A 19,762-nucleotide genomic window follows, 5' to 3' on the forward strand; every position below is an offset into this window, starting at 1 on the left:
ACATGAATGTTCATAGAAGCACAATAACCAAAAGTCAAGAGGTTGAATGGATAAACAGATCTTAGTAAATTCATGACAAATTATTATTTAGCCCATAAAATAATGAAATACAGACACATACCCCACCATAGATGAACCTTGAAAACATCATGCTAACTGAAAGAAGCCAGGCACAAAAGGCCACATATTATAAAATACTCTTATAAGAAGTATCTAGGGAGGCTGAGACAAGAGGATTGTAAGTTTGAGACCAGCCTCAACAACTCTGTGATGCCCTCTCAATGGCCAAGTGCTGGGTTAAATCCTTGGCCTCCCCTCCACTTCCCCCGCCCCCCTCCCCAATTCCCAAATAGGTAAATCCACAGGGGCCAAAAGCTGATGAATGGTCGCCTAGGCCTGCAGTTAGACAGGACTTAAGGACTGCCTGGTGAGCCTGGGTTTCCTTTTAGGGTGATCAACTGCTTGGGAACTTGGTAGAGGTAATAGTCACATAGCATTGTGAATGTACCGAATGACACTGAATTGTACACTTTAGGGTGACTGGAAAGGTAATATTTTATGTTATGTGTATTTTCCACAATAAAAATTAATGGATCCAGCTATGCCACGCCTTGGTATACATATCTGAGGGAACTAAAGTGTGCATACTTTAATGATACTGCATGTGGTGTTTATCACGGAACAATTCATGATAACCAAATTATGGAATCAACCTAAGTGCTCTCCATAGATAAATGGACAAAGAAAATGTGTGTGTGTGTGCATGTGCGCATATATATAGAGTGCTGTGTGTGTGTGTGTGTGTGTGTGTGTGTGTGTGTGTGTGAGAAATGGAGTTTTATTAAGCTATAAAGAATAATGAAATCATGTCTTATAGGGAAATGGATGGAACTGGAGATCATCCACTAAGCAAAATAAGCCAGACACAGAAAGACAAGTTTTGTGTGTTTTCTCTCCTGTGGAATTTGGGGGCAGGGCTGGGTAAAGAAGACATGAAACTAGATGGGAGGCTATTAGAGAAGAGGAAGTGGGTTGGGGAGGGCAGGCGCCGGGGGATATAGAGGGGGTGGAAATGATCCAAGTATGTTACATGCATGTATGAAGACACCACCTTGAAATCCCTTCTGTGTGACCAACGTTCAGTGATAAACAAAGAAGAACAGAGAGCACTCCAGGGCACGCACCAAATACCAGTATATGACAAGCCGAAGCTGGAGATGTGTTTTCAGTAGCGCCCTGGTCCGGAGGTCAGCTCATCCACATCATTCCCTTCTAAACTAGGAGGATTCTCTCTTCAAAAGTGGTGTTGGGCATTTTGGTCCCAGCCTCCTGGATTAAGATGAGAAATCTATAGTCTAGGTGAGATGCAGTCAAAGAATCCATTTTCCAACACAGACTCTCGCTCACGTTTTTAACTCAGTCTTTTATTTTCCCTCCTCCCCCCCTTTGCATTTCCTGCTGAACTGTTACTTAGATTAAGTCTTTTGAGGAACATGCCAGGACCTTCTCTTGGTGGCACTGAGAACTGGGGGTGGACTGTGTTCATACTTCTTTACTGATTAGAGGCAATTCAGTTGTTAAAAACACTTAACAGGCAAATTGGACTTTGATAAGGAATTTTCCACATTAGGATTCATATCAATAAGTGTATTATGAACATAAATTTCTTTTTAAAATAACATTTGGAAAATGCTTTACTTGATATCTATTTTTGGTCAATTCTTTCTACAATTTACTGTCAGTTTTAAAAGTAACCCTCTCTTTTTAATTTTTTTTAAATTTCTGAATGTGATGTTTTAAAAAAAGCCAATGTGATTAATATTCACTGTGAGAGAATAGAAGAACCACTAAGTTGGAGTTAAGGAAATGTACTATTACCAACAAAGTAATGCATTTGTCTTTCACTGCAGTGGAGTCTACAATGAACCATTTAGCAGTACACAACTGAGTGGTGCTTAGTGTATTTGTAATGTCCTGAACCCACCTCCTCTCTCTAGTTTGAAAACTTTTTCATCATCCCAGAAGAATAGACAATATCCAGTAAGTAGTACTCCCTGCCCTCCTCCTCCTCCATCCCCTGGGAACCACAAATCTGCTTTCCTTCCCTGTGGATTTGCTGCTTTGCATATTTCACCTAAAGGGAATCATACAGTATGAAACCATTTGTGCCCGGCTTCTTCACTCAGCCTAATGTTTTCAAGGTTCGTCTATGTTGTGGCATGTACCAGTACTTTGTTCTTTTTTTATAGTTGAATAATATTCCACTGTATGAATATATCAGTTTGTTCATCCATTCATTCTTTGATGTACATTTGGTTTGTTTCCACATTTCGGCTGTTGTAAATAGTGCTTCCATGAACATTCACGGACAAGTTTTTGTTTGAACACCTGTTTTTAATTATTTTGGGTTGAAATTGCTGGGTCATAGGGCAATTACGTGTTTAACATGTAAGGAATCACTCATTATCCACAGTGGCTCAACATTTTCAGTTTCTATCAGCAATGTATGAGGGTTGCTCTTCCTCCCTCCCTCCCTCCCTCCCTCCCTCCCTCCATATCTCCTTCCCTCCCTCCCATCCTTCCTTTTGTGCTGGTGATTGACCTCAGGGATATTCAACCACTGAGCCACATCCCCAGCCCTTTTTTTGTATTTTATTTAGAGACAGGGTTTTACTGAGTTGCTTGTGGCTTGTACATGTTGCAGAATCACATTGGTCATGCAGTCACATGTATACATACAGTAATAATGTCTGTTTCATTCTACTATCTTTCCCATCCCCACATCCCCTACCCTACCCTACCATCACTTCCCTCTACCTAATCTAAGGTAACACTATTCTTCCCTAGTGCCCCCCCACCCGCCTTATTGTGAATTAGCATCCGCATACTTGAGAAAACATTTGGCCTTTGGTTTTGTGGGATTGGCTTATTTTGCTTAGCATGATATTTTCCAACTGGCAAATTCCATAATTTTACTCTTCTTTAAAGCTGAGTAATATTCCATTGAGTATATATACCACATTTTCTTTATTTATTCATCAACTGAGGGACACCTAGGTGGGTTCCATAATCTAGCTATTATGAATTGAACTGCTATAAACATTGATGTGGCTGTGTCACTATAGTATGATGATTTTAAGTCCTTTGGATATAAACCAAGGAGTGGGATAGCTGGGTCAAATAGTGGTTCCATTCCCAATTTTCTGAGGAATCTCCATATTGCACCAATTTGCAGTCCCACCAGCAAAGTATGAGTGTACCTTTTCCACCACATCCTCGCCAACATTTATTTGATAACAATCTTTTGATGCATAAAAGTGTTCTAATGCTTATGAAGTTCAACACATCTATATTTTTTCTTTTATTGTTGATTATTTAGGTGTCAAATCTAAGCAATCATTGCCAAATCTAAAATCATGAAAATTCACCTCATGTTTTCTTCCAATATATATCTTTATATTTTTAGCTCTTTAAGTCATTGATATTCTCTAAGTTAATTTTGGATCATGGAATGAGGTAGGGGTCCAGCTTCATTCTTTTATACCTAATAATATGTTTTTTCCAAAACTATTTGTTGAATAGAATGTTCTTTCCCTATTGAATGATCTTGGTACCCTTGTCAGAATAACTGGCCACAAATATTATAACTCATGTCAGCCCTGTTAATCCTATACCATTGGTCTATGTGTGTACCTTTATTCTGCTACTGTGTGTATGTGTGTGTGTGTATGCATAGATGTGTGTGTATGCATAGGTGTGTGTGTGTGTAAACATGTCATTAAATCCAGAGCCCTGTTCATGTTAGGCACGCACTCTCCAATGAGATAAACTCCCAGTTCTACATTGTTTTGTAGCTTTGTAGAGGTTTCAAAATCAGAAAGTGTGAATCTACTAACTTTATTTTTCATTGTTTTGGCTATTAGAGCCACTTATTTCAGAGCCACTTATTACTCTATGTGGATTTGAGGATTGGCTTTTTAAAAATTTCTGTCAAAATTGCCATGGGAATTTTGATAGGGCTTGCGTTAAATGTGTAGACTTCTTTGGGGAGTACTGTCACCTTTACAATATCAAGTCTTCCTTTTATGAACACTGATGTCTTTTAATTTATTTAGTTCTTCTTTCATTTCTTTGAGTAATGATTCACAGTTTTCGGTGTACACCTCATAGGTCAGTTTTATTGCTAAGTTTCTGTTCTTTTGGATGCTCTTGTAAATGGGATTGTTTTCTTGATTTTCTTTTTGGATTGTTCATTTCTAATGTATAAAAATACAGCTTATTTTTCTGGGTTGGTTTTGTACCCTGCAACTCTGCTGAATTTATTAGCTCTCATATTTTTCAATAGTTTATCTGGGATTTTCTATATATAGAATCATGTCATTTGCAAGAAAATACAGTTTTACTCTCTCCTTTCCAATTTGGGTCACTTTTGATTGTTTTCTTGACAAATTGACCTGCTTATGGAAATCCTAATATACTGAACAGCAACGGCAAAGACAGGAGTGAGCTGAGAGTGTTAGTTTCCACCATTGCTCTGTACCTTTCTACTGAAGGTAATGGATTTTGCAGAAAAATTTCCATTGATGACAATTTGTGAACTGAAGTCAGTGATTCGACAATGTTCCATTTTTTCCTGAGGTTAGACTTTTGGGTAAATTCACTGCATGAGATACACAGCGTTAAGGACATAGAAGTATTAGATTAGACCTCCACAGCGGAGGCAACCCTCATCTCAAGGGTCTGTCTGACTCTAAAAGAAGCGGATCTACTTTCTGATAGGAGCCCGTTGACTCAGAATCGTCTTTAAAATGAGGGCTACTGACTTAGTGAGTGTGCGATTTCCTCAGCCACTTCTTGTTCTTTTAGTTATGTTTAATGGATTTAAAAAGGGGATAGAATCTGGAACTGCCAATAGCTTCCAGGTGGAGACATGACAGTGGGCAACAAGGGAGAAGATAGAAGAAAAGCAGAGTTGAAAGGATTCTGTGAAAACCTGAAGGCCAGTCATTCCTTCAGCAGCATTCCACAATAGTCCACCATGCACTAATGTGATCCATGACTTTCCTCATCCTCCTCCCCCTCCTCCTCCTCTCCTCCTCCTCCTCCTCTCCTCCTCCTCCTCTCCTCCTCCTCCTCCTCTCCTACTCCTCCTCCTCCCCTCCCCCTCCTCCTCCTCCTTACCTCCTCCTCTCCTCATCCTCTCCTCCTCCTCCTCTCCTCCTCCTCCTCCTCCCCTCCTCTCCTCCTCCTCCTCCTCCCCTCCTCTCCTCCTCCTCCCCTCCTCCTCCTCCTCCACTCTTCCTCCTTCTCCTCTCCTCCTCCTCCTGCTCCTCTCCTCCTCCTCCTCCCCTCCCCTCCTCCTCCTCCTCCTCCACTCCTCCTCCTTCTCCTCTCCTCCTCCTCCTCCTCCTCTACTCCTCCTCCTCCCCTCCTCTCCTCCTCCTCCTCCTCCTCTCCTCCTCCTCCTCCTTCTCCTCCTCTCCTACTCCTCCTCCTCCCCTCCTCCTCCTTCTCCTCTCCTACTCCTCCTCCTCTCTCCTCCTCCTCCTCCTCTCCTCCTCCTCCTCCTCTCCTCCTCCTCCTCCTCCTCTCCTCCTCCTCCTCCTTCTCCTCCCCTCCTCGTCCTCCTCCTCCCCTCCTCCCCCTCCTCCTCCTCCCCTTCCCCTCCTCTCCTCCCCCTCCTCCTCCTCTCCTCCTTCTCTCCTTCCTCCTCCCCTCCTCCTCCTCCTCCTCCTTCTTTAACAGAGTCTATTTCCTAACCCTACTCCTGGGTTTTCTGGGCCATCCTCCCCATGGCCCTCTGGCCACAGCAGGTGGGAATGATGGAGACTGGGACATTTGGGGCTGCTTGGAGCAGTACAATCAATAGCTTTTGATCATGACTTTGATTAAGATGAAAGACAGAATATGTTTAGTATGTAGTATTTAGTACATATAAGAAGTCCTATAAACAAAAATTTTAAAGTTCTCAGAAGGGAAATTTTCAAGTTCATGGGTTTTACGTTTACATCATATATTTCATTCCTTGTCAATGCTAAGGAAATTAGTCAGTACACGAAATAATAAAACAATCTTTTAAAATAGAGAGCTCCGCCCCAGTATTGGGTATCGAACCCAGGGGTGCATTACCCTTGAGCTGCATCCCCAATCCTTTATTATTTTGAGGCAGGGCCTTACTAAGTTGCTTTTCCCCTACAAGAGCCTTCATGGGGTGATGTGAAGATGGCTCAACTGGTAAATACTTAGACCAGTGAACAGAAGGTCATTTCCTAAGCAACTCAGTCTTGGAAGACCTCATACTTTATTATCCAAACTAAGAATCCTTTGAGGAAGGAGAGAAATATTATTGATTATACCAGGACAACAGGCACAAGCCAGTACTGTTTTAGGCAACCTGAGAGGGGTGGCTGGATATTCTAACTAAAACCTTTAGGATCATTTGAATCTGTATCCTCACCATTATTACTGCTTTGTTATGAGGGGAAAAAAGCAGCAGGAGAAATATTCACTCTTCTGTGCTATAAGCCAAGTTTTCATTGATGAGGAAAATGAGATCAAAGGCCATCATTAGGACAATTGCCCCTTCCAGTTCCTCCATGTGCTCTTCTAGAGTGGCCTTTCCTGGTGTCCTGAGGCTGGACTGAGGCCAACCCTAATCTAGGGTGGCCAGCACCAAGCTGCCTGAGGGGTTTGGGTTCACACTCCCCAGGGTGAAGAGGAGCAGGTGTCAGCCCAGATCTTTTGAGCCATCCTGTGCCCCTCTCAGATGTCATGCCGACGAGGCCACCTGGGACCACTTCAGAGTCACCAGGACCCACAAGTGTGGGAAGGCCCTAAGGTCTGGCTGTAACTGGACTAGTTTCCAGGGACTAGCAGGAACTGGGCAGGACAAGTCTTCCCATGAGGAACAGTTTTACTCCTGGACACGTCTTTGATAAGTAAATTTCACAGCTAAGCCATCAATGAGATAATGAAAGCTCTTATATGAACATGCTTAATCATGGGAATGCCATTTATGATTGCGAGGGCTAAAGGTAAAGGTGGTTAAGAATCAGGCATGATTTAGTTTGGGTGAAGGTTCTAAAGGTTACTTATTTGATTTGAGCAGGACTTTACAGTTAATAATCTTTCACCCTTATTTCCAGGCATCCCCTGTGGGTCTTGTAACATGTCCCCCTTACAGAAGGGGAAATTACTGTAATGACGGTCCTTTGTGAGCACCTATTATGCACTAGGTACCAGTAGTTAACCTAGAGTATGGTGGTCAGTCGGTAATGGTTGGGGCAGCGCTAGAACCAAAGGTCTTGCCATTTTCACTCTGTTACTGATCCCTAATCCACAGATGCTGTAGAAAATGGAAAAAAAAAAAACAAAAAAACATTGAGAGGCAAATCCGGGGACTAGGTTCTAGTGATAGTCTTCTCTAAATCACAGTTTATTTTTTTTGTTAGTAGAAGTTTATATAGAACCTACCTGAATCTCAGGATGCTGGTGAAAAATCCAATGTGCTGCCATGAAAGCACTTGGAAAATACTTTTCACAGCCTAAAGAACTCTGAAAAGAGTTACTAAAGTATTTTTCAATCACACTTGCATTAAGCTTTTAAGAAAATTTATTTCAGCCTTTCAAATTTTTCTTCCTTTAGATGTGCAAAAGATAGAGAAAAGAGGTCTTTAATCCTTCATTCACTCCAGGCATTCCTCTGCCTCTGAAAGAGATTGTGCGACCCTGGCCTGTCCTCTCTCTCTGCCTCCTGGCCTGAGATACGAGCAGCTTGTCCCAGCTCTCCCTGCCATCGCCATCTTTTGCCCTCCCCAGAGGCCCAAACCAGTGGGAATGCTGCACCTTGTACTTGAACTTCCAGAACCTTGAGCTAAATAAATGTTTTGCCTTTACATGTTCATTATCATAAACGTGAAGGTAACGTAACATGGCTTCCCATTTGGGGTAGAATCTATTTTAGGGAGTCAATCACCCCAAGACCACGGCATCAGGCAGATTGGAAGGGAGGATTGGGCCATCAGACACTATATAGCTTCCATTTCAGCAGAGGAAACTCAATGGAAGTCTCTGGATTGATGGTGATGACAAAATATAGCTGCCATTTTGAACTTCTTTTCACCCAGGTGGATTACTGACCACTGTGAAGAAACTGACAGAATAGTCCCCGTTCTGTTGCTACACTTTGGCTTATTTTGAGATTCTTATGTAGATTTTTGGAGAGGAACATGAAGAATGGATTGTAGTTTCTACTTTTCCCAACTGGGGGACTCACCCCAATAGAAATGCATTTATCACCATCAATTGTCACACTTATTACAAGGCAGGCTCCTTAGGAAGTTATTTCTAACTTGCAGAAATGAATGTGAATACGTTTCCAAGTTCTAGTATGAGCAATTTCTCATGGATGTTGGCATCCTGGAAACTCAAGGAACGAAGTCGCTAATCATAAGGGATGCCTTGAGAATGGCATTTCATAGATTCCTCTTCCTTTTCACTTATTCGTTTCTCAAAGTAATATGTCAAAACTGTCAGAAGTGGGGTGGTCAAAGGGTAGTCTTAAGTTCAAATCCCCATCACTTACCAGCTGTGTCACCTTAAGTAAGTCACCTAGCTTCCCCCTGCCTCTGGTTCTCTTTTGAGAAACAAGTATAATAGTAGCACCTGATACATGGGTTGTTTTTAGGATTCAATTGGATAATGTCTGACAGGGTTTTAGCCCTGTGGTGCCATATAGAAAGCAGCCAGTTAGTGTTAATGACTATGATGACCATCCACTGTTCTTACCACCACTATCGTCACCGCTCTTCCTATGTACCAATGGGGACACAGTGCTGAACAAGAAAGGGGCACAGTGTCAGGCATTTCATATTGTGATGTGTGGGGGGGGCAGAGTTTGGAGAGATACGGGATTGAGGATCTTTGTGTCACCATCAAACTTACCATTTCTTTGGGGGCAATCTGAGCCGAAAGTTTGGTGGAGCCAGGAAATGTCAGCCTTACTTTGTGTGTGAAAAGACAAAGTTCTGCCGTAATCCATTTTAAGCCCTGCACCTATTCCCTCAGTTTCTCAGTGAGACTGAGTCAGCAATTTAAATTGACAAACATTGAGATAAAAGAAAATGTCTACTCTTCTGGCCCCTGGAAGGAAAAACTATATCTGAAGTCTTCCAGGAAAGGATTAGTTGTACCTGATAGTGAAATTTTGCAATAAATAAAGGTTCTGAAGTTCTTGATAGGGAAGAAACGGCACCTCTGAAGTTGGGTTTCCTGATTCCGGGAAAATTTCCTTATTCCTGTTCAATGATTACAACTTTTTTTTAACTGGTTTTGCCAAGAAGCAGCAACAAACGCAGAGCTGATTAAAGAAAATGAAGAAAAAAATGCAAAAACAGAACACACATAAAAGGTGGTGGCTACTTCATAGATGTTGATACTGGAGACCATCCTTCCCATAAACGTATTTTAGCTGCCACCTGTGTAGCCCGGCTGGGACACTATTACCCTGTGTTAAAGGACAACTGAGAAGGAAGGGGCATTCCTAGCTCTTCCTTGATAAAGAAACAGTTATTACCTGATTTTTTAAAAAAAGTGGTAGTCAGCGAGACGTTACGTATGTTTTGATGCAATGGAAAATGTTCTTCCTAATGGAAGCCTGATGGAATAGGACAAATCCTTGTTTATTTCATGTCTGCATCTATACATCCAGCTGTAGGATAGATTGGCTGCTATTTATGGTGATTGTCATTATGGCCACACCAGTATGAAGAACGATTTCTAGTGTTCAGTGAGTGCTCTGGAAGAAATATTTGAGAACCCAAAGCCACTCCCAATGTAGATAACCTGGTAAATTTCTGGTCTGGATAAGCTACTTAACCTGCTGTAATCTGCTTTCCTGGATGATTAGAATTTGGTTATAGTATCATGTGCGGCTCAGATCGCAGGTATTTGACCTTGACTGATTTCTGTCCCTTTTTACATTTGAGTGAACTTTTGATGTTGCAGCAAAAATGACTCACTGTGCTTATGACAAAGCACAAAAACTCTCTAGGAAAACATTCATCCACTGATCATTTAACCATGAACTATGACTAATAGCTATCTAAATGGAATGGAGGTTAATGATTCCAAGAGGTTACAGGAAAAAGTCTCCGTGTTTCCTAGCAATAACACTTGAGTCTGTCTTATTTCTTTTGTAGAAGCTTTCATTCTGTAATATCAAAATGCCCAGAAAGAATCCTTTTATATAACCTGGAATATGTCTTTTTGAAAAGCCCTGTATTGTTGTCCTTGGAAACATCATGGGATAGAGCTTCAACATGGCTTGCACAGTACGGCTTGCCATATCAGCTAGCGCTTGCTCTACTCTCTATCACGGGAAAGCAGTGAACTACAACAGATTCAACTGTATCAGCCTCTATTTCCAACAGACTCACGTACAACTCTCGCTCACACACACTCACATACAAAGCTGAGAAAGTTTTATGAATCCTTTTTTTTAAAAAAATATTCAATATAAAATTATAGCCAAAAAAAAGAGGAACATGAACTTTAGTAACAGCTGGAACAATCCACGGCGGTGGCGGCGACAGAGGCTGGAGAAGATATTTAATTTATTTGATTTTCTGCAGTTGTCGGTTAGTCGCATCTCACAGTGATGGAAGTTGCACATTTTTTTTTTTTTTGAAGGGACCAAGAATCTGTTGGAGGTTTGGTTCTCCGGGCTGCAATCTGATGCAAACCAAGGGTCTGGGGTCTTTGCGCTATCCCAAGGTCTGAGTGGGATGGACTTTTGAAGGATGTGAAATGTTCAATTACAAAACTGCCAAGCAGGAAGCTTATGAATTCAGTGAGAATAGCATGTTTGTCTCCAAGAGGCGTTTCATTCTGAAGACCCGTGGTACCACCCTCCTGCTGAAAGCACCGGTTCTGCTGTTGAAGCTTGCCAGGGATTACAGTGGGTTTGACTCAATCCAAAGCTTCTTTGATTCTTGTAAGAATCTCATGAAGCCTTATCAAGGGTACCCACGCTGGAATTTCCAGGAAGAAACAGAATTTCTTAACGCAATTTTCCCAAGTGGAGCAGCATATTATAGGGGATGTATGAAGTCTGACTGTGGGTACTTGTATACTCTGCTTTTCCCAGAGAGTAAGGTAATAAGTCAGCCTCATCAAACCCTGGAAATTTTGATGAGTGAGCTTGACCCAGCAGTTATGGACCAGTTCTACATGGCAGATGGTGTTACTGTGAAGGACGGCATTCGAGAGAGTGGAATTTGTGACCTGATACCAAGTTCTGTCATTGATGCCACACTGTTCAATCCTTGTGGGTATTCAGTGAATGGAATGAAATCAGATGGAACTTACTGGACGATTCACATCATGTCAGAACCAGAATTTCCTTATGTTAGTTTTGAAACAAACTTAAGTCAGATCTCTTCTGATGGCCTGATCAGGAAAGTTGTGGAAATCTTCAAGCCAGGAAAATTTGCTGACTATCTTGTTTGTTCGTCAGAGTTCTGAATGTCACACACTGCTTTTTTCACCCCAGAAGATTGAAGGTGTTAAACGTCTTGATTGCCAAAGTGCTATTTTCAATGATTACAATTTCGTTTTTACCAGTTTTGCCAAGCAGCAGCAACAACAGCAGAGTTGATTAAGGAAAATGAAAACAAAACAAAACAAAACAAAAAAACGCAAAAAGAGAACACATAGAAGGTGGTGGCTGCTGTATAGATGTTGGGACTGGGGGCCATGCTTTCCCTAACTACCACCTTGTACTTGCAAAAAGCCCTAGGTGTAATAATAGTGTCATCATTTTGAAGTGTATCCATTATTATATCAAGGAGTTAGATATCTTGCATGAATGCTCTTTTCTGTGTTTAGGTATTCTATGCCACCCTTGCTGTGAAATTAGAGTGCATGCAGAAAAAAACTTTCACTACATATAGAAACTTCACAACAGTTTCAATTTGTGAACTTCACAGCAGTTCAATTTGATTTATGCCCTGTGTAATATTTCTGCAGGTATCTTTCAAAATTCCCCAGACAAGGCTTTCATCCTCATTGGGTGTTGATCTCATCCTAACCATCTGGGACTGTTCTGTTATACTGCTGCCAGAATTTTACATCCAGTTACCTCCACTTTCTAGAACATATTCTCTACTAATGTTATTGAAACCAGTTTCTACTTCATACAGATTTTTTTTTTTGCAACAGCAATTAAATCTTTGTTTCACAAGACAAGTCCTTAAGAAAGTGATTCCAATTACTCACTTTGTGTATTAGTATTTTAATAATTGTCTCTCCATTTGTAATCCTTTGATATCTTCCCTCAACCTCCAGCCCCACAAATGAAGCAATACACTTACTTACACTGTGGGTTTATATACTAATCTTACACTCCAGGTGGGGGAATGGGGAAAAGTCTCCGGGTTTAATTTTCTTTTAAGTGCACATTAATTTGGCCTCCTTTTAAATTGCATGGGCTCTTTGGGAAGGTAAGTGACAAAATTAAATATCTTCCACAAAAGAATTTTAAGCATCTCTAATGTCGACTAGCAGGGAGGACATATAGAGTTATAGATTGAGATTAGGGTGTGCTGACTAAACTGTACACCCCATGCTATGCTGTGCTCTTTAATAAATGAGATTAACTTCTAAAAAAAAAAGCTTCAAAATAAGAAGCAGCTTGAGGTTGACCAGATTAATCAAAAGAGATTATTTTTAATGCTCCTAACTCAAGTCATTCATTACATTAACTCTTTCCCCCTTTTGGGAATAGCATTTTTTTTTTATCATATGCTGCTATGAAAATATTTTCTGAAAATTCAATTTCACAGCATGATCCTCGCTTTTTTTTTTTTAATATAGAGAAGGTAGAAGGTAGAGATCTCTGATAGACACTATTCTTCCATTAGGCTTTGGAATTAAAAGAAGATAAAAGTGGTAGATATTTCTTTCATTGACTGCAGTCATCCTTTTAGCATTATATTTAGCTTCAAGGGAATATTAATTCCTCCCAGAGCACATTATGGCTTCAAGGTACAAGGAAGTAAAGCACCTGGTGTAATATCCTGAAGCAGGTACCCAGACACTCTGCTTCTCTCAGCATCTGTGCATAAACGAAGAGACCACATCTAGATGGAAATCTCCCTCCTCTGCTCACGGACCCAGGCGGCCTACAGTCATGGAGGGCTTTTTTTTTTTTTTTTTTTCATTTTCTGTGGATAACTATCCTATCCTATCAAATCAAACACACTTTTTATCTTAGACATTATTTCTGAGTTATCTTTTTCACTTCTCAGCATAAATGACAGCTCAGCAGTTTGGATCTGTGACATCAGCTTTGTTCAAAAATGACCTTCTGAGTTCATTATCCCATTCCCATTGAACAGGCAGAGTTTGAGAATAAGGTCATTCTTAGTTCCATTAAACAAAAATAAGTAAACAGGAGTTAAGGTGAACTGAAAGTCTGAAGTTCATTTGACAGCACAGATCCAATTGTCCCCATTCAAGAGTTTTCCCCTCCCAATTTCATGATCTTGAGAGTATTGTATGATCCATAGGTACAGGAGCTCAAGGATTACCTGACTTCAAACCCCCCAATCTGACAGCTCCTTACACAAGTCACATGAAATACAGTGTGGCTTCTTCACCTTACTCACCAAAGTGACATTTTCCAAATCCTCACACAAAGGCATAGGTTGGAGAGATGACAAGATCACATTATCTAATGGCCTCCTAAAATCACCTAGCAATGTTGAAGTTCAGATATGTTGTTGTTTAGGGTTCATATGAGTTTTCATCTGTATGCACATACCAATTGAGGGATTTATGCTCAGGAGAAGGGTTGTTATCTGGAGTGATTTGTACTTTGAAATATTGGTGTGAAACAGAACTGCATTGGCGTTCAACCTTTCATAGAAGTGAGACTCTCTTTAACCAACTGTGAATGTTGTACCTGGACAGAAACACTGTAGCCTTAAACAACAACAACAACAACAACAACAACAACAACAAGAAACACTGTAGCCTTGAAAACACGTGCATTAATTGAACCCAAGGGCCCTGTAAACAATCAGACAAAGCTGCCTTTTTTAGAATTGCAGAGATTCATGCATTGTTCAAATTCTCATCTTCTCCAGCTCTGCCTCACTTTCCTTGTAGCACACATTAAATGAACAAACAGATTCGTCAGGAGCACAGAATTGGACTTTCTTGAGGAAACTTTCTCAGGTATCTGATTATTCAACTTGCCGCTCCGGGTAGCACTTACCTGATGTTATATAAAATGTACGTTATGCCTGGCAGGGTGGCATGCGTCTGAAATCCCAGTAACTTGGGAGGCTGAGGCAGGAGGATTACAAGTTTAAGGCCAGCTTAGGCAACTTGGTAAGACCCTGTCTGAAAATAAAAAATAAAAAGCTGGAGATGTAGCTCAGTGGTAGAACAACCTTAGGTCCAGTCCCTAGTACTGGAGGTAAAAAAGTTCTTTACATAGAATTTTTTATCTTCTGATCCCTTAAAAGGTAGTTGTTTCTGCCAAAAGTCAACTTGTTTCTACCAAAAGTTGAATTCTGTTCAGGATAAATGATGGAGGACTTTCAGACACATAGTTCTGCAGGTGATCTTGTGTCTCATAGGCAAGGCTTTCTGTCCAGAGCAAAGAACAGCATTTATTTCTGGGTTGTATTTTTCTTTCTTTCTTTCTTTCTTTCTTTTTTGATTAGAGAAATGTATGAATTACGTCATGGGATTTGTTTTAAACAAACCATAACACACGTACCCATTCTCAAAGTGATCATTGTACTTGTTCAAATACTAGAACATTTTTGGAATTCCCTTCAGAGGGTTTGTTGCCCACACTGGGAATGAATCAGCACCTCACATGGAGAGTGCCAGTGTTGGGTCGTCTCCCTCGGGGCCCTCTGTCACTCACCTGGGCTTCACCCAGCCTCTCCTGCATTCTTGGCCACTTGAGTTGGCTGCTCATGAGCCCCAGGGCAGCTGACTCTCTCTGGACTCCTCCTCTAGGATCTACCAAAACAAAAAAAAAATTTTAAAAAGTAGAAGAGCTTTGTAGGAACTAAGTCAAATTTTTGCCCCAAACAAAGATCCGAAGGAACTATCCTTCTTCTCCACCAATCAAAACATCTTCTGGACTCCATCATCATAAATGTCTTAGATTTCTTAAATGTCACAAGTTTCTTCCCCATAGGCCCACCTCCCTTGTTTTACTCGACCAAGAAAGTGATAAAGACTCCTGCTTCTGTTTGTATCTCTTGTTCTCTAGGAAAATACTATAATTCTTAAATCTTCATTGTCATTACTTAGTGAATAAGCCTAAAGTAGGAGTTCTTTACAAGTGATTTTTTTTGTTGCATATTGTGCTTTTCATTGATGTCCTTTAGATCTTATATGGTTGGCACTAATAACATATAGAAATCACCCTTAATGATAAGACTACTTCCTCTTCTCAGCCTCCAAGTCCTCAATTAATGAGCTCTTTTCAAAACTGAAGATGTACAAAGGCATTCACCTAGTCGAGGGGAGCTTTGATGAGCCTCTACTTTTAAACCTCGTCCCGGAGGGTCATTCCCTTGAAGTTCAACACTTGTGTCTATTTTTGCGCCCTGGTGTGTATCCCGTGCTTAGAGGAGTGTTTGGCATTAGTAAGTTCTCAATGACGGTGCAGTCTGCCCTTGGGCTATTTTGAGAAGCTCAAAGCTGTTGATGGTACTGGCTTGTGAAGTGTGAAGATTGGCGTGTGACTGGGGATGGCAAGGTAGGCATCTGTACCTGGTCCTGAGTAATTGGGAACTTGTAATCACACTGGACACGTCATGCTCACAACAGTTAAGGTCAGAGCCTGCCTCGTTTGTCCATACAGGGAGAAGGGAATAGACAAGATTTCCATTTCTATAACAGGTTGATTGGATACAGGTTTTAAATTTTGCACAGAACAATTTAACATGTTTCTAATTGGAAACCACATTCTGTCCAAATATTTAGGAAAACAGAACAAAAAATTTCCTTCCTGTTTAATGATCAGGATTTAACCAGCTGGATTCAAAGAATTGTGCTGTTTTTTGGCTTCATTTAAGAATACTATTTGTTACTGTGGACTACTTAATTCTGTGCTGTGTGAAAAAAAAAAAAAAAAAAAAAACAAAACCAGAAGCCATTTGCTTCAATAGTACAAATGCCTGGTTGAGTCTCCAGGAGAGGGAACACCGTCTTAGGTTCTCAAAGCACAAGTTTCCTGGCAGGGAAAGTGAAGGATGTCAGCTTTTCAGCATGCCCAGTTAATGTTCCAGTAGGTGTGACACCATTGGAATATGCCATCACAAGGAGGTACCAGCATGTAGCTCTGCCCTAGAGCCCAAGGTGTCACAGTGTCAAGGCTGGGTTTAAGACCAAGCAAACGATCAAACACAAATGAAAGTCACTTTGAAGGCTTCCCCAGTGTACCGAAGAACCTTCACACTGGGAAGGGACCTGGTGACCATGCAGGCAAAGATCCACGTCACAGACCAAGACATTAAGTGCAGACGGGCTCCGTGAGCTGCCTGGTAGGAAACAACTAGCTAGAAACAGGGTCAGAATTTGAACTCAATAGCACTTCCCCAGTACGTTACCCGTTTTCTTCTTTATGCTCTCCTCGGCAAACTGTTTATTCAGACTTCCACTAGAAAGAACTATTTGGTGCAGCGGGTCAACATAGGCTATGCTGGAATGGCTGGGGGGAGGGCAAATTCTTCCTGCTGAGGGACGGTGCCTTGGAAGCCTGGCCCATGGCAATCCCCCCGGGAGCCTTTGAGGTGTCCCTCAGCACCATGGTCAAGACACAGGTTTCCATTTCCGGGCCATCTTGGTGCTTCTGGTGGCGCTGAGAGAGAGGAGGGAGATTTGGGTTTAAGAGTTTAATTATTTTTGCTCAGGCCTTGATGTGATGTCAACCATCCACTGACCAAGAGCACCGTTTGTTTATTGTATTATGTCGATTTCTTAGGGCACTTAGGAAATTGAGTAGAGAGAATGGAATGAGAAATAAAGCAACAAAAGTTCACTGTAAATTCTCAAAGGAATTGTGTAGTGTCTTTGGAAGTAATTTGAGCATCTGTATAGTCCTCTAGCCCTCCGGAGTTCTCAATTCAAATCCCAGGCAAGACCAACACCTTCCATTGTCCTACATTTATGTATTTTTGAAAAAACTATTATCTTCCTTCCACATTTACTGTCATTTTTTGGGGGGGGGCGGTACCAGGGATTGAACCCAGGGACCCTTAACCACTGAGCCACATCCCCAGCCCTTTTTTTTTGTATTTTATTTGAAGACCAGGTTGCCCTTGTTTGCTTAGGGCCTCACTAAGTTGTTGACTTTGAACTCTTGATCCTCCTGCCTTAGCCTCTCAAGCCGCTGGGATTACAGGCGTGTACCACGGTGCCTGGCAAGAGTTTGCATTTCTGTTAGCATGAGTAAACGCTAAGTTTTACCAGATGCAATGTGTGCATTCATCACTAGGATCATATCACATTTCTTTCTTATTATATGATGAATTGCATTATTATTATTATTTTTTATAAAGAACAGAAATTTATTTCTCACAGTTCTGGAGGCTGGGAAGTTCAAGACCAGGGTGACTGGTGAGGGCCTCATCCTGGAGCACCCTGTATAGTGCTCTCTGGCACTGTGTCCTGGCAAGGTGGAAAAGGCTCAGGAGTTACCTGGGGCCTCTTTTCTAAAGGTATGTTGATTGACTTTTGAAGGTTAAGCTAACCTTGAATTCCATTCCTGACACCCCCCTCCCCGCCACCCATGTAACTTGGTTGTGATACATTGTTATTTTTATGTGCTGATGGATTTGATATGTAAATGTTTGATAAATACTTTAGCATATGCCAATAACCTTCAGCCAAAGACCACCAGGAATGCACTTGAAGTCTAAGTTGGGTTTCTTGCTCATTGTCACAAGAGAGAATGCACATAACAGAAAACACGTTTCAGAAAGAGGGAGTGAGCAAGGCTTTATCACAGGATTTGGTGTTTTCAGGGAGAAGGTAAGGAAGGAGAGCTTCGCTCCAATCATACTGTCAGAACGTGAGGAGTTCTATAATTGAGATCTTAATAAATCTTATCTGAATGACGGGGCGAGTAGATTGAAGTCACGGTTGTGATTGGTAAAGGAGCAGCAGATATGGCTGAACCGTGGTCTTGTCTTTGCATACAGCGTGAACATGAAGTGGGATTACTTTGTCTTGAACCATCATGGCTACAAAGTGCCCTGACATGCTGTTCTGGGTGGGCTTTTGTTCAGCGAGAGAACATGGAGCCCTCATATGGGTGTCAGGCCAGCTTCTAGCAAGAGCAAGGCCAGCCCCTAGTGCCATCCATGTGCTGCTCTTCTCTAGGGTTCTCTTCCTGATGAGAGAGATCCATGTGCGATTTTTCTTTCATTGTTTTTTTTTTTTGTGTGTGTGTGTCCGTGTGACGTATTTTTCAGATTTTGGTATCCAGTTTATGCTGGCCTCATAAAATGTGTAAGGAACCGTTGCTTCTTTTTTACATTCTGTAGACAATTGTGTTAATGTTGGTATTATTTATTATTCTTCTTTCCTTTTTTTATGGTACTGGGGATGGAAGGCAGGGCCTTGAACATACTACACAAGTACTCTTATCATCTGAGCTCTATCCCTAACCCCCAGCCCCCACTCCTGCCCAGTATCACTTCTTTAACTGTTTGGAGAAATCCCTTCCTGACGTCATCTGAGATGGACAAAGTTTCACTCCTTGCTCACACTTTCATTAGGCTCCACTGAATCCTCTTCTCCACCAGATCTTGACCTTCACCGTTGTCCTTGCTGGGTTTGCAGAGTCCAGCAGAGTTCAGCGGTGGCAGAATCTTGCTGAGCCAGTTTAGAGAGGATCCCCTCTAGCAAGTTAGAGAGGATCCTTTGACAGACAATCTGCCTCCTTATCTGATGGAATTGCTCATCTCTTACCCTTGGCATTTGACCTCCCTGGTCTGCCTTCAACTAGAACCCTGTTTTTTTTTTTTTTAATTTTTTAAATTTGTTTTAATTAGCTATACATGACAGAAGAATGCATTTATGCACTTTGATATATCATACATCGATGGGATATAATTTCTCATTTTTCTGAGTGTACACGTTGCAGAATCATATTGGTCATGTAGTCACATATGTAACATACAGTAGTAATGTCTGTTTCATTCTACTATCTTTCCTATCCAGTAAAGTGAGAAGCTTCCTACCCTTGACATCGCCTCTTCAGAATGCTCCATGTACTTAATCCTTCATCTTTCTCATTTATATATTTTCTCTTCTAAATGACTTAAATTTTTTCAACTTCCCCTCTAATAACTTTTTTTTTAAATAAGAATTTTCTTACACATTATTCCTAGGCTCTTTTTTGGAAAGTTATCCTAGGGATTTAAAAGCTTGCTCTTATTCCAGTCTGACATGGGTTCTCTACCTCTTCTGTGCTAAAACTTTAAAGTACTTCAGCTCTGTGGACCATCTCTTTCCTTTTGTTATTTTGTCATGACAGTTTAATTATCCACAAGGTCTTATTACTATTTTGTACGATTGCTATTCATTTAGATTTACATAAGGTAACCTCATTGATCCTATCTATATTTTATGTCTTTCTGACACATTGGGGACAGCACTGCTGAGGGTAGGATTCATTCTTTTTTTTTTTTTTTTTTAGGTGTGGTGCTGGAGCTCGAACCCAGTG

General features: G+C 41.1%; 1 pseudogene; it reads left to right on the top strand.

Moving 5' to 3' along the window:
* Nucleotides 1-10,685: 10,685 nt before the first annotated feature.
* Nucleotides 10,686-11,656, top strand: LOC113185314 (S-adenosylmethionine decarboxylase proenzyme pseudogene; annotated as a pseudogene).
* The last annotated feature ends 8,106 nt before the right edge of the window (nucleotides 11,657-19,762 follow it).

This window comes from Urocitellus parryii, chromosome 1 (assembly GCF_045843805.1).
Source record: "Urocitellus parryii isolate mUroPar1 chromosome 1, mUroPar1.hap1, whole genome shotgun sequence".
Classification (NCBI taxonomy): domain Eukaryota; kingdom Metazoa; phylum Chordata; class Mammalia; order Rodentia; family Sciuridae; genus Urocitellus; species Urocitellus parryii.